Genomic DNA, 15,619 nt, shown 5'->3' with positions numbered 1-15,619 from the left:
TGAGTTCCCGAAGGAGAAGTCAGCATTTGATTGAAGCTACACTTGGTTCTTGGTTCCCAGGGGGACAACAGCCCTGAAATACGAGAGCGCTCTCGCTCCCTCCTCCCCCTCCCCCTCCCGTCTTCCTCTCTAAAAGCCTTTGTGCTGAAAGAGCCTCAGTAGGCACGAAGCGCTGCTCTCTCGCAAGAATGTGTTGCAGCCTTTGCTGACATTATTTTGTTAGCAATGGTTTTCTCTTTCTCCCTCCTCTCTCCAACCCCCCCCCACTTTGTACAGCGGCAAGCAAATAAATTGCCAGCTCGGCTGAGGCACCAGTTGTAACTGACCACAACAGGGCTACAAATGTGCGGATGCTTGGAATCGCTCGCCCGGGAGAATTTGGCTCGGAAGTTGGGTGCTGCGGAGGCAGCGGCTCGTCTCTCGGAGACACCGGAGCAGCGCTAGGGAAACCTTAGTAGCCAGAGCTGGAGTCTGCGCCTCCCGCTGTCTCGAGCACAGGCAGAGCCCCAGATCCAAAGACCCTCGCAGGCCGATCCTATGCCTTCTTCCTCGGAAGTTAGTTCCCTCGAGCTTACTGGTTTGCCTTGGTTGGAGTGGGATGTCGCCTGGGGTTTCGGCTTGCAGTGGATCAAGTTCCCTGCTTTTCTGTGGCAGCGAAGGCGGCACAAACAATCCTTTGCCGCTGCGGCAGCCCAATCCAATGCGTGGTTACTTGGAAGTAAGTTAAATGGGACTTATTTCCAGAGAAGTCTTGCGGTCTACGTTTGCGACCCCATGTGCAGTTAACGTGGGAGAAAGGCCCATTTAAGGACTCTTGTGAGTTTTGCTTTAGGCGGGTAATCTTGCATAGGGTTAGGCTGTTACGGTTTCTAAGGTGAAGCAAGACGCTTTTAGGCTGCCATCTCTGACACACTTTAGCAGTAAGCACCAATGGTTTAATAAAATTTAGTAGTTGGCAAGTAAGGAAATGCACCGCCAATTTCCTCCTTTCCCGACCGCTTTAGTTTCCCTGCGCCTCTTTCGCATCCTAGTTTTTCAACTGTATTTTCGAGAGTTTTTTAAAAAAATATTTTTATAAATACAGTAGTAATAAAAAAGGGAGGAAATAGAAAACAAAAATAAACGGTCTTTCTTAAGAGGTTGCTTATGACACAGGCCTGTTTGTCAGTTGCCGGGGGGTCTACGGAGGTACAACCACGAGATTTACTCCCTTTGCAGAGTTAACTGCATTTGCACACTGGAGCCAGCCAGCCTTCTTGACTCGAGCAGGGCCGGCTGCCATGTAAATGTGTTTAGGGTCAAGAGTTAATTTTCGCGGCTGTTGGTGCCTCCCAAAGCTGCACTCTTGGAGACCGCAGCTGAGACTCGGCCTGCACAGCTCCAGCCACCTGGTCTCCCCGTCATAATCGAGATGAATTGCGCTGAACCTAAAGGCGAGCTACTTGAGAGGAGGAAAGCCGCAGGCTGGACCGGGGTCTCTTTCCCAAGTAAAAGGCTGTGTGTTTGTTACCCGGTGAGGGTCGCCTGGGCTTTGAACAAGTAGTTGGTGGCAAATTGCCTGCTGGCCCAGAGAGACCAAAGCAGCTTCCTTCCCAGCTATTTGCCCAAAAGATCAGGACACCTAAGCAGCTGTTCCCCGGGCTCCTGAGGACTTTGGCACACAAGAGCTGTATTTTAAGCAGCAGGATTTTTTATTTTTAAGGATAGGCAAATACAGTAGTTCAATGTAGTTCAATGACTACATATAGGGTGCCTAGGAGAACATGTGTGTGTGTGTGTGTGAGAGAGAGGGGGGCACTCGCTGGCATCATCGTCGGGCAGGGACTACAGCTCCCATAATCCCTAGCCGCTGGATGCAATGACTAGGGGTTGATGGGAATTGTAGTACAATAAAATATGGCAGGCCTCACTGAGGCTGCTCCTGTCATGCGGCATAAGATCTTCCATTTCCCTTATATTGCTCGGGGCCTGGCCAAAACCATAGCGGAGTATCAGCAGCAGCGTCAAAGATGTCCGGGAGCAATATCCAGTGGGTCTGGGTCGCTCTGACAGGGGGGATATAATATGCACTTGCCTTGAGAGTAAACTCTAACTGAACACAGGGATTTAGGACCGAGTTAACATGGATATTGTCGAGCGGTTAGTGGGCGTGGGAATAAGAGCTGAGCGAGGCCCCCTTTCATTTGAACTGGGACAAGCCAGAAGGTGGTACCTAGGCAAGGTCATGGGGTGCCACGATCTGCGCCTACGCTAATGTGGATGCCCTGCTTCCTACCTTCATATGGAAGAGCTACATGTTCCTGCATTGGGGGGTGGACTAGATGATCCTCAGGATCCCTTCCAACTCTACACTTCTATGGTTCTACCCCTTGCTTCGCCCCCACAATCACCGACCCAGTAACCCCCATCTCTTCTACCGGGTGGAAGTTTCCCAGCATCAGAACAACCCCCAGGGGGCCCTTTCTGGCAGCTCGTTCGTTTTCCAGCCAGCTACGACCCGAGTATTTGGGCCTCAGCTGGTGCGGGGAACAGAAAACCGGCCTGCAAGTGCTCGCTTCAGGTAGCGGGTGCCGGGTGCGGCAGCAGGCTCTGGGAAAAAAGAGGATTTCAACCACCCTCCCTCCGCGTCCCTCTCGCTTGAGTGACACGACGTCTCTTCGTGTCACTCAATGCAAATAATCGGGTCCACGTCACTTTCCGGGGCCTGTAGTGTCTGGGGAGCTGATGAGAAGGGGTGGGGGTGGGGAGCCGACGGGGTGCGTCTCTTAAGGACCACGAGGGAAAGAAACTGTTAAAAGCAGCACAGCAAGAAAGCAACAGTCTCTGCTCTGCGCCCCCACCTCTTACTACCGACGCCCGCGCTTGCAAATGCAGCCAGCTGAGGAATTTCTCCTGCGGAACGAGAGGCATTAAAGCTTCTAAGAGCCACAATGAGCGAGACCCGGGCAAAGGCACGGGCGGGGGGCGGGGGCGCTAAGCTACTGCAGCTGGACTCGAGGCGAGCAGAAGAGGGAATCCAGCTCTGACCTGGCCCTTCGGGGAGAGGGCGACTTGGGGAGGAAATGAGAGAGAGAGAGAGAGAGAGAGAGAGAGAGAGAGAGGAGAGAGGCAGGCGTCAAAAGAGTAAAAAGAGGACGGGGGTGGCGCGCGGGGAGGCGGAGGAAAGCTGACTTTTTAAAAGACCCCCTTTATTGCCCAAGGAGAGTTCGCGAGAGTGAGGGACCGGCTGATACAAATAGTTCCCTGGCCTGTGGGGAGGCAGGGGGTGGGGAGGGGAGGGGAGAGGAGAGGGGGGCTCCTTGTTTCGAGTAAACCAGCTGCAGGAGTGATGCTAGAGCAAGGAAGGGCAGACACAATGCTGCTGTTGTTGGTTTGATCTCTAACTGTGGATTGTTAGTCTGGATTTAACTATGTGGTGTGGGGAGGGAGAAAGGCGGAGGGGGGGCCCCCCGAAGGCTGTTTACAGCTAGTGCAAATAATGTGACAGCTGTTGGAGCGCGAGCAGCCAGCGCCTCTTCGGCTTTTACACAAAGCTCTCTCTATGACGAGGGAGAGAGAACTAAAGGGGGGGGCGGCGGTGTGGCGACAGGGGACAACGGTTTCGCCCCGGGCCCTAGTAAAAAAAAGTAGCAAGCATGCCCGAGGAAAAAAAATAACAAATATAAAACACAATAAATCCATCCCAGCATCATCTTCCTCATCGATTTCCTCGGATGGGGTTTTGAGGCCCGCCTCTCTTTCCCCTCCCCCTTTGAATAGCTTGCGGCGCAGTCCCCAACCAAGCCTGTTTGGAAATTCAAGTCTTGCGGGGTGCAATGGCCCTTACTCCTTTGTAAGTGTGCCCGACGGAGGATGTTAGAGTTCCTTGTAAGCAGCTTAGCTGAGGGTTGGTTCATGCGCACACACTTCTGCCTGTCTCATGCCTCAGCTGAAATGTGTGAGCCTGCGCCTTTGAAAAGCATCCATCGTGGAACCCCAAGGAAGTGCTGTGTGTCCTCTTCCTGCATTGCAGGGGGTTGGACTACATGACCCTTGTGGGGTTCCTTCCAATTCTAAAATTCTATGATTCTAATTGTGATGGCTGTCAACACTTGATACTGAGGTCATGTAGTTGAAAACACGCACCTTTGAATTCACGCTTTTGAAAGGTTTATTCATCTAAAAACAAACAACTGGCCTGCTCTTAGGTCAGACTAGATGTTTGGTTCCCAAATCCTACCCCGACCATGGACCTCTTGAAAATTGTTGATGGTCTTTACAGACCATTTAATGGTATTTCTGCCTTTTTTAGCCATTGTATTGTGCTGTGCTAGAAGCTGTATGATGTTTAATTGCCTTTTAATTGCTTCTTTTATTTCTTATACTGTATTTTTTATATTACAACTCACATTCCATAGCTCATATTGTAATACAATAAATTACAACACAAGAAATAAAAGAAGCAATAAAATATAATTAAAAATCAATATGAATATTTAATATGGGCATGCTGCAGCTCACCTGAATGAAACCTGCAGACCACACTTTGGGCACCCCTGGGCTAGATAATCATGCATGGAGTACACAGTGTCCTGGAACAGCTACCTGAAGCCAGGGAGGAACACTGTTCTTTAGGTAGTAAGGATTGCAGTCTCTTCCTGGTGTGGATGGCATCAGCACATAGGAAGCTACCTTATACTGAATATGACCATTGGGTAAAATCTAGATCTGCACCGGCTACAGAGATTTGCAGCTGCTCTCTTTCAGACAAGGATCTCCCAGTCCTACCTGGACTATGCAATGCATAGATCTCATCACTAAACTATGGCCCTTCCCCAATCACATCCTTGGGAGTTGCTGGGATCCAAGTACCTGGCAGGGCCCATGGCTGATGCCTGCCCCTTGCATCCCACCCCACCCCCCAGCCTTGCATTCAAAGCAGTGCCAGGGAGCTGGATCTAGCTATTCTTTTAGGATAATAATTCCTACTTAGCATTGTTACAGGCAATTGTGGAAAATTAATACAGAGGCTAGACACAGTGCTTGTCCTTGGAGCCTTGCCCACCACAGCAAGATAAACCCACATGGGCCCACTGAGAGAAGAGGGGGCCTCCCAAAGGACACATTCCACTTGCATCTAAAATTGCAAAAAATCTGAAGATGTATAATATTGCAGGTGTTTTCAGAACCACGGCTTCAGTTACTTTTGCACACACAATTTCCAGTCTACAAATGGCTTAGTTCAGGATTCTCTCCTTGAAGCCCATTGGGCTATTCTCCAGGCTAATGGTCCTGAGGATACAGTTGATCCCTGTTTGTTTCACTATATTTAAAAATGGCACATAATCATTCATATTTGTGGGAATGTTAAGAAAGGTAGGAGGAGAGTATATATTGTTTGAATATTATCCCTCCTAACTCACGCTAGTGAGTAAACAGCAGAGCACATTCCCTTTGCAACTTATTGGAAGCAGGTTGATGATTCGTTATAGTCCTTCAATTAAGCCAGTGTTTTTCAACCTTTTTTGGGCAAAGGCACACAAAGTAATTCTCCCACGGCACCATAGCTGCCAAGTTTTCCCTTTTCTCGCGAGGAAGCCTATTCAGCATAATGGAAAATCCCTTTAAAAAAGGGATAACTTGGCAGCTATGCACGGCACACCAGGCAACATCTCGCGGCACACTAGTGTGCCGCGGAACAGTGGTTGAAAAACACTGAATTAAGCATTCCAGCCTGGCTTGCCCAGTCTGGATTGTTCCTGGTGCGTTTCCCCTTTATTTCCCTCTTAAAATAAGAATAACACAACAGAGTCTTCTTTAAAAGTAAGAATAAAGTTTTACTCACATTCAGTTCACAGCAGTAATCTGAAGGCAGGTTTTATTTTGTGGTTACAGTGAAAAGAAGTCTGAGCTACATCTCAGACTTTCTGCTTGTGGGCTCCATCCTATGTGAAGGTTGATCCATGTGCTGGTTTTCTTATCACATGACTCTCTCGCACTCTCTTGTCATTTTTGGGCCATTACCTGATGAAGTTTAAACTACAGTCATACCTCGGTTTAAGTATGCCTCGGTTTGAGTATTTTCGGTTTAAGTACTCCGCGGACCATCTGGAACAGATTAATCCACTTTCCATTACTTTCAATGGGAAAGTTCGCTTCAGTTTATGAACAGACTTCCAGAACCAATTGTGTTCATAAACCGAGGTACCACTGTATTGCAGTCTAGGTGTCTCAGACTGAATTCAGAGAGGGACATACTAGCAGGACTGCCAATTCTCAGGAATTGTAGTAGCCAAACTCTCTGATCCAAAGGCCTCATTTTTCATCCCAGGTGCACTATGTATGCTAACTGTAGTCCGTAGCCAGCTTGCAGGTGCAAAGAAAAATGACTCTCACCAGATTCTGGCTCCAGATGTCAATGCAGCTAGATTTCTGCCCTGGGGAGTCCTATCTGAATTTAAGCACTGAAGCTGTTTTTGTCCCACCCTGGGTAGGAACCAACCTATTCCAGTATCTCATTCTGTTGGCATGCCTGGGACCTTCTTCTCCTTTAGCAGCAGATACCAAGGCACAATTAGCAATGTCAATGCAATTTATATATGCAGGCACTGAAATGGAAATTCCTGGTTCAAATTAAACCCTTTTCATAATTCAGGACTATAGGGGTAGCGCGGTCATACCCCAGTTATGTATCCCTCTGATGCCTTCAGTTTTATATTTTTATATTTTTATGTATCCCTCTGATGCCTTCAGTTTTATATGTTTATCTTTGTATTGAGAAATGTTTTTTGTTTCTGACTATCGGTCGAATAAAGTATATTGATTGATTGATTGATTCAGGACTAAAACCAAGTACCGTATAAACGCCACAATTTTAGGCAAACAAGGATCTCACATTTGATCTTTCCAAATGGGTTTATTAAGGGGAGAATTAAATTGTGGGAGGCAAGTGGGAAGTAAATTTTCACATTCTTTCAGGATTAAAGAGTGTTTCACCTCGCACAAGACCAGCTCTAGTATGCAGTCACACCCCTTGCTAAATGAGTATGGCTTTGTTTGAAACCAGAAAAATACCAAGGAACGCTCATCCAAGATGGCTGAGGTCTAGGGCTGTGATCCTAAACTTACAAATGAAATCCATGAATTTACTGTGTTCTCATCACTCTGAAATAATCAAACTGGTGTTTAAAAAGTGATAGAAGAGTTCGAGATAGGCATACCTTTTGCACATAGTGGGAGAAAATGGCTTTTTACTGGAGACTGAGTCTGCTTATTTCAATGTGACCAACATTTTGCATAACAGTAAACAGAACGAAACCCTGAGGGATAGCTCAGTCGTAGAGCATGAGAACCTTAATCTCAGGGTTGTGGGTTCAAGTCCCAGGTTGGGCAAAGGATTCCTGCCTTTCAGGGTGTTGGACTACTAGATGATCCTTGTGGTCCCTTCCTCCAATTCTATGAAATTTAGCAGTGTGCAGTTCTAACCATGTCTACTCTGCAGTAAATCCTATTGAATTTAATGGGGCTTACTTGAAGGTAAATGTAGTTAGGGACAGTAGCCTGGACTATTTCTTTACTTGCATCACATTGACATGGTTCCTAGACTTTGCTTTGGCTCAGCATGAAACCTGTTATCCAGAGTGGCTCTTTGATCACACATGCGCAAGAAACACTCTGCTTTGCCACAGCCTTCCTGTCCCCCTAGCAGAGTGAGTTGGCTTCACTCCTCTTCATAAACTTTTCAGAGTAGGTGGGAATCATTCTGCTACAGAAATTTGAGGCTTCCTTATGTAGGTAATGGAACGAGCACTTCTTTGTATATCAACTATATCAATATAGCCAATTAGTAGCTTATGCAACTTTCCCACCTTGGAAAGTGCATCAGGGCCTTATTGCTAACGACCCAGAATGGCTATAGACATGATGGCAAAGTGGGCTTTTAATGCTTTGGTGTAATATGTGAAGAAGACACCAATTTCTCCTTGCATGGAATGCATGAAAAAACCCCCCATATGTATCCTGTGCATTTCACTCGTGCAATTTCCTGTTTCACACATTGCTCTGGAAGTACAAAAGTGGGTCTGAATTCCCACACATCATAAAGTGAAGCTAAAGCAGCTTTCAATGTGTTTTTTCCATCTCACTTGTGCCATTTGGGTGCATCTGCGAAAGACCTATAAGGATACATGCAGACAACATGAAATATAATTCTGAGTATTCTCTTGCACTATTGATACACTATGGTTGCAAAAACGCTTAAAGTGTGATAAAGAGAGAAAAAGAGTCGTGTTTAAAATGAACAGGCATTGTAGCCTGTTTAGGTCTTATATTTGAATTAAATATGGGGGGGGGAGAAAAGAAAACTTTTAACATATTGTGTGAAAATGTCCTAGTGTTTTCAAATTGACTGCAAGTATACAGGAAAGTAGATTTACACTTGGCAGTTAAATCTTTCAATGCTTTTTGAGGAACCTGTGATCCCAGTACGATTCACATTAAAGGAAGTTCAATTGATTTCAATGGGATCTGTTTAATAAACTGGCTTAGTACCGAGATTATTAGTCTCGCTAAAGTGAGGGGTCAGCCTGTCTGAAATGGGTGCCCCCTCCATCCTTAACAGTTTGGAAATATGTCATCTTGATTTCAATGGAAAGCCATTAGTGATACTGCTCTAACCCTGCTTGGAAGCAGATGAGCTCCATTCAGCACTGTGGGACTTGCTTCGGAATTAACAGGCATGCAGCGGAGAGGCAAGTCACATAAAACTTGGGAGTAACGATTATTATATATATATATTTTTAATTGTGGACCCGATCGTCTTAAATCCGAGTACTTCTGGTTTGTGAATAGAATTTATGTTTTGGGCAATGCCGGCTTGTTTCAGGGCAACTGGCATATGTACATCGAATTTCATTCCTCGTCACTCTCATGCGGCATATCTGTCACTCTCCAGTTTCTGTGCACGAGGCACTCTGGGTGGAAGATACCCCCAGCAGTCATTCATTAAGCGCCAGAGCAATAAATCGAGCTCTAACGTGACGTCTGCCATTTTCTGCAGGAATGTTGCTTGCGAAACTACTTTTGCCTTGGAGCAAAGGCGGAAAGATAAACACGGCTGCCTTGCCAAAACACAGGCAAATCTTTTTTCTGCTTCCACAAATTTCTAAAAGTCACCTAGCATCTTTCTCTCTCTCCCCCCCCCCCCATTAGACTGCTCCCTCTGAGCGGGGCGCGCGAGTGGTGGTGCTGTCGTTGGTGGTTTATTTTGGTCTTTTGGGGGGGGGGGAGAGCTAATGCAAATGAGAGGAAAATAATTTTCTTTCAGCGATATGCAATGTATTAGTCACTTGTTATCGTGCTTGGAGGCAGACCTCATTTGCGCGTCTGCCAACTCGCTCACATCTGCTCAGAGCTGTTCCGGGCATTTTAACCTTGGCGGTGTCGTGTCGTAGTCCCACGGATCAAGAGCCAGTAATTAAGGCTCGAAGCAGCAGCAAAAATTCATAGCCGCCCATCTGCAGCGCAGTTGCTTCCGCGCTCAGCCCCCCTCGTCTCCCTCCCGTTTCGGAGCCGACTTCAAGATGGCAAGGCAGGCTGCGCCGGGGTCCTTAAGTCTTCCGAGGAAGGCCGAGGGGGCGCGCAGCTTCGCAGCCATAGGAGGAATCACAGCTGCTGCGTGAAACTTTGTCCGCGAGGCCCTGCTCTGTGCTCTCTCTCAGCCGGTTCTTGCCCTGCGCATTGCTGGAATATTAAAACCGGAAGAATTGTCTAGATCGCTGCCTGCTGTTTGAGGACATGTACGATGCTTTTAGTAAAGGAGGAATAGATTCTGGTGAAGATGCCTCTGGGAGACTGGAGGGTTTTCCCTTAAGGTGCTAGGCGATGTACAGTTAGAATTGAGGAAAGCTTCCTATCTCCACCTTGCATGCAGAAAGTCCCTGCTTCAATCCCTGGCGTCTCCAGGTAGGCCTCCCTGAAACCCTGGAGAACTGCTGCCCGTCAGTGTAGACAATATGAGCAAGATAGGCCCACGGTCTGGTTCATGATAAGCCAGCCTCCTTTGTTCCGCCTGCAATCCTGTGCTCATTTACTTTACGACGGAACCTACCCCGGGTTTACTTCCGAGTAAATATGTCCAGGAATGCACTTTAGAAGGGCTGAAAAAGTTGAAGGAGCGGAAAGCACTTGGGATGGAACAGTTAGTTAGAAATGCTAATGCAGGGAAATCTGGATTGGAGAACATGATTCATGGAAGAAACCCTCCTGCAACTGATAGGCAGGTTTAAGGACTGGGCCTAGATTTCACATTTAAGGCGGCAATCCTTTGCGCGCTCACCTGGGAGTAAGCCCCATTCAGCTCAACGAGGTTTACTTCTGAGTAGATATTAAAAGGGTCGCAGGGCAATTGTGAAGTCATCCCGGATCAAGGGGCTTGCAGATGGTTGCCACTCAGCTTCTTTTCTGACATTTAAGTTTGCTGCGCTCATCTTTATTTTAAAAGGCACGTTTGATGTACATTTTCCAGAAAGCGCTGGCACCAAAACCCCTTCCTTGTAGGTGTTGTACAGACGAAGTGTGATGGTGCTGGTGGTTAGGATTTTCGCTTCTTCCTCGCTTGAAGATGGCTAAGGGCGCAAGCCAACGGGAAGGTCTCCTGCGCAAGCCCGGCTGACAGAGCTGCGCCGGCAACGCTGTTCTTTAGCAATTAATTTCAACCGGGGCTTGTGAGCGCTGGATTGCGCTTTAAGCTGCTTTGCTATGGCGTCATTTCATTGAAAGAGAGCGAGGTTGCTCCTGAGTTAAGTTCGCGGGGGACGAGCTCGCCACCTCGGTGTGGGGACTTCGACTGAGCGAGCGCTTAGGCGACGAGGATTGCAACCCCCCGCCCTGTTAAAAGGCTCTCCATTCGCAAGCGCTTAACTCGCGGACCAATCTGCTGGCGGGCGAAGTGGAGGAGAAGGAGGCGGCGGTGGAGGCGAAGGGGCCGACGACGCAGGCTAAAGCAGGCAGACGGTCCTGCGGGGGGAGCGGGAGGATTTAAGGCTACTTAAGCTCGCCCGAGCGCTCGACAGCGAACCAACCAAGCTGCATCTCTCGCTGCCGGCGCGCCGGCCATTTGCTGAATAATGAGAAGCTGCTCCTTCCCCTCCCGAGGGACTTGCCTTCACACAGGCTCCTCTCGGAGGTGGCTGCTATCTCTCTCTTTCTCTCTCTCTCTCCCCCCCCCCCCGTGTGTGTCTGCCGAGAGGGAGAGCAGGGAGTGGGAGGCGCTGCGCTCCCAATCAATCAGACCCTCGATGCTGTTGCTCCGTAAATGAGGAAACCACAGGCACTGTCAGCCACAATTAAGCAAAATCAACTCGCCCGTGATCAATATCTGCTCGTTTCCCCGGTGAATACGGGGACCGACGCCGACCTCCTTTGGGCTCTCGCAGCGCGGCCGCCGGGCCGAAAAAGCCACGAAGGGCAGCGCAGACCCAAGTGGAGCAGGCAATGGGAAAGAGAAAGGGCGAGGAGCGCATTCATCACGAAGGGTGTGGGGAGAAACTCGGCTGTGGGTGTGCGCCTCCCCGTGCACGCGCGCTGCTGTAGACCGTGGGTCTTAAAAAGCAAGAGGGTGTGGACCAAGCGGGTTTACTATTTCATCCTGGTCTTCACAACAACCGGCCTTTGGTCTGGGCTGGTTTGTTTATGTGTATTAGTCACGCACATAGGTCGATACTTGTGTTGGTTTTCCTTCTTTAACTTTCCTATTAACAAACACGGTTTTGTTTTTTGTTTTTTAAAAATATTTCTTTCAGCCTACTCCCTTCCTATCCTGGATTCTCCAAGAAGTCACTGGATTCTTAGCACACCCTTGTGAGACCAAAACTGGGCTGGGAGGAACCTATTCCTTCTGTCCCTTGCAAGCCAGCCCACTTGCCTGCTGTCCGGCGTCCGAGGGGTTAATGGGCCGCAGGCGCCGACGGGGCCTTGCCTGCGTTTTCCCCCGCTCTCGCTTGGCTGATACCGAGGGAGGCGGTGTCCGCTTAGGTGCCTGAAAGAACCATTGAGTGCCAAGCGGGCAGGCTCCTTTCCTCTGGCGCGTTGCCGCTGCCGCCCCTCCTCCGCCTCTGTCACCGCCTGCTTGTTGTCTCTCCAAGCAGCAGCAGCGGAAACCGACCGTGTGTGTGTGTGTGTGTGCGTGCGTGCGCGCGCCTAAAATGGCGCGGCCGGTCGGGGATCTCAAATACGAAACGGGCTGGAATGACTCATTCGGTCTGGCTGAAAGAGCGAATGAGAGTTGCAGGAGACTGCAGCGCGAGGAGGTGCCTGCGCTCCATACAGGCCAGGCGAGCGCACTTCGCCACGGTGCTGCCAAGCCTATAATCCTATCCGATGGGTGGAGGAGGGGACCCCACGGGACGGGGTATGGTCCCCACATTGGCGCCCGAGGCGAAGGTGCTTTTCGCCGTGTACGTAGTGCGGGAACGGGGCCTTTCTCGGATCAAACGGGGGGTGGGGGGAAGACGCGAGGTCGCGAGAGAAATACTTCTCTCTCCTTCATTCTGTTTCGTTGCCTTCGTTTCTGCTTCCTGCAATGCCCGTGTGCCTGGACTATTAAGGCGCACGACGACCCCCCAATACCCCTCCGCGTGGCCGGTCCACTTCCCCCACCTCCGCATTCATTTCGGTGGAACAAACGGGCCCCACATCTTCCCCGGGTCTCGTACTAGGAGAAGCGGGGGCGCTATTTCTCCGCCGCACAGAAAACGTTTGCAAGAGTGCGTGTGTGAGAGAGACAGAGACGGCGGGCAGGGTTATTTGAAGGCTCGCCAGCCATTTTACGTTTCCCTTATTGACGGCCTTCCGTCCTCCTCCTCTCCCCGCCCCTCCCCCTCCCCGTCCCTGTCCATCACTTATTCACAAGTTTTCCTGGCGAATGGCGGTAAAGAGTCGAAGTCACTGCGCTTTGCTTCGCGGTTGATGTGCAAAGGAGGCTGCTGCGGTCCGAAGCCTTGTGCACGGCGGTGGAGGAAACGACGGGCTGATGGCAGGTTTTTGGATGCGTTGCCGGTCTGTGCACCGCCCCCTTTGAACCCCGATCTTCCAGGGGAACGAAAGGAAAGGCTGTCTGAAGCCACTCTCTCCCTGGCAAACGGCAGGAAAGTCATTCCCTTTCCTTCGGCTACACAGCAGTTGGCTGGGATTGTAGAGTCGTCGCTTCCCCTCTTCCGCCTGCTCTCGACATCTCACCCCTCACTTTTGCAATGCACACGGCTCCTTTCCCCGAGGCTTGGAGCTCCTATTCCCTACAAAGCCAAGGGAAAACAGGAGATAGGGAAAGATCGTGTTCTCTCCCTCCCTCCCCTCCCCTCCCCGTCGAGTCCGGAATCCCCCATTCCGGATGCCGTTGCCTGTGCCCAATCGATCGCGGCCTCCCCGTAATGCCTACACAGCGCTTTGTTTACATGAGAAGAAAGTCCGGATCGCGAAGGTAGACGTGACGGCGCAGAAAGCCTCCCGAGGAACGTGCGCAGACGGAAGAAAGAGGAAGTTTAAAAGCCCCTGAAATTGCCACCCAACCGGTTTTTCTCTTTTTCCGCGCGCTGCCTGGGCAAACTTGGGCATCGTTCTGCGCGCCTCCGATACGCACGTCAGAAAATCGGGTTGGAGACGTCGCAGGCGCATTGTGCTTAGCTTTGTGGCCAGACGAAATGCCACACGTCCCGGCAAAAGGCCAGCCGCCTCCCTCCCTGCCGTGGATACTTAGTTTGCTGTTTCCTACTTCGCTTAACGTACTTCAAGCTCCCTCGTAGCTCCCCGCCACCTCCGCGCAACGGCGTGTTCAAATTTATGCCACCGTATTTTGCACCACTCAGTGCATGTTCATTCATAAATTCTTCTGTGTTCAAGGGGGTTTACTCCGAGGCAAGTGTGCACAAGACTGCAGCCTTGTTTAAAATAACAAACTGCACTAATATCTTAAGGTTACAGTTCTAATACCGTGGGGCAAGGCCCGTTTAACACAGCGGGGCTTGGTTCAGACATAAGATAAGGGCTGGGCCAATTCGAAATTGTACATGGAAGAAAAGGTGGTTTGGCTTAAACGGAAGCCAGAACGGTGTAGTCGTGCTTAGTGCAGACCAAGATGCTCCCTGAGTGACCTTGACTGGCTCTGCCCTTTCCCTTGATCCTACCTCGCGCGATTGATGTGAGGCTAAAATTGGGGAACGTTTACCACCTTGGAAGAGATATATAAATGCAATAAATACATTTCCAGTAATGTACAACCAGAAAGCGTGTAGTTGCCCCCCGAGTTCAGGCTTGAGTGCATGTGCAGGCTCATGAATAAGCTAAGTGTACGTCGCATCATTATTGAAATATAGGAGAAAAGGCTGCCTCCCCATCAGATGCTCTGCAGCTTGTTTAGGGGAGACCTGAAACGGGCAGGGAGCTAGAGATGGGCAAACTATGTATGGCCTTGTTTTGATTACCGAGGAGGGCCTTCTCTGATTAACGCGAAAGCCCCGCTGGGTTAGCGCCATTCCCCCCTGACATTCGCCATCCACGTCCGCTTGCTCTACGGCTCCGACCCGCCTGCCGTGCAGCTGACGGCGGGCCTGTGGTTTATGCAGTGGAAAGTGGCCAGCTGCCAAAAGGAGCAGGAGGTGGAAAGAGGAAAGGCGCCAACAGGGAACTCGTGTGCGCTCGCGGCATTCGCTCTCCTTCCTGGCTTGCTAGAGCCCGGCTGGGGCTTACTCTCCGGTTATTTTTCCTCCTTGCACCCTTTTTCGTGCCCTGGTTGGCAAGAAAGGCGCCTTCGCCACCTTGAATGGCGGGAAAGAGAGGCCGCCAACGCTCTCGGCATGGTTTCTCCGAACCCTCCTTCCCGGGGAGGCGAAGCGCAAAGCGCTGCGGCTGCTTCTCCTGACCGCTGGCACCAGGTTTGTTGAGTTTGCGAAGGCAGGAGCGTGCGAGCAAAAGTTTGCTCCTGCGCCGCCCGCCTCCAGTGGCTGCCAAGAGTCTGTTGCCGTTGCGAGGGCGATGCAAGCGGTTCCCTTTTTGAAGGGAGAGAGAACGAGAACAGGGGGAGGGCAGAGGAGGATTCAACAGCCAAGCAGGGCGCTACGTGAATGCATTTGCCTCCCACCCAATGATGCGGAGTTGCGGCAGCTGCCAGTGGTGCCCGGAGAACTGGGTGTTCAGCCAGACACGCCGAGCGCCGGGGCCGCTTTTTTCTTTTCCTTTCGAGTCTGCTCTGTAACATGACCGCAGCAGTTTGATTTGGGGGGGGGGAGAGAGAGAGAGAGAGAGAGAGAAGGAGGCTGCTCTCGGCAGCGGACACCAAGCAGGTTTTGCAGCGAAATCCCGCCGTGCAGCTCCCCCCTTTTCCTCCCAGGCGAGCTTGACGGATTTGTCAGCCGGACACCTCCGGGGAGGAAATTCCGCGTGGCCTCTTTGGCGCTCCGAGCCTGCCTGCTGCTGCTGCTGCCTTAGGTCACATTCTAGCGCAGCCAGCGAGCTCGCCTCGCTCGGCAGGAGGCGCGGCGCGGCGCGATCCCCACCCGGGGGAGGAGGTTTTGCTTTCAGTCGCGGGCTGGTACGGACGGAAGCTGCAGCTATGGCAGCTTCTAGCAACTCTGGCCGAGGTGCTGGG

At 50.6% G+C, this 15,619-nt stretch overlaps 1 protein-coding gene across 8 annotated transcripts in view; it reads left to right on the top strand.

Moving 5' to 3' along the window:
- BCOR (BCL6 corepressor) overlaps nucleotides 1-15,619 on the top strand; it is an 82,189-nt gene that overhangs the window by 17,223 nt on the left and 49,347 nt on the right. Inside the window, exon 1 of one of the 8 annotated variants that reach the window (XM_035114499.2) lies at nucleotides 14,764-14,906. The exons of the other annotated variants lie outside the window; for them this stretch is intronic. The gene's annotated coding sequence lies outside the window, so the exon portion shown is untranslated. Of the gene's footprint in view, nucleotides 1-14,763; nucleotides 14,907-15,619 lie in introns of those variants that run through there. 8 annotated transcript variants of the gene reach the window in all.

The sequence above is a fragment of the Zootoca vivipara genome, chromosome 4, assembly GCF_963506605.1.
Source record: "Zootoca vivipara chromosome 4, rZooViv1.1, whole genome shotgun sequence".
NCBI classification, from domain to species: domain Eukaryota; kingdom Metazoa; phylum Chordata; class Lepidosauria; order Squamata; family Lacertidae; genus Zootoca; species Zootoca vivipara.
This window is presented reverse-complemented; position numbering and strand designations above follow the sequence as displayed.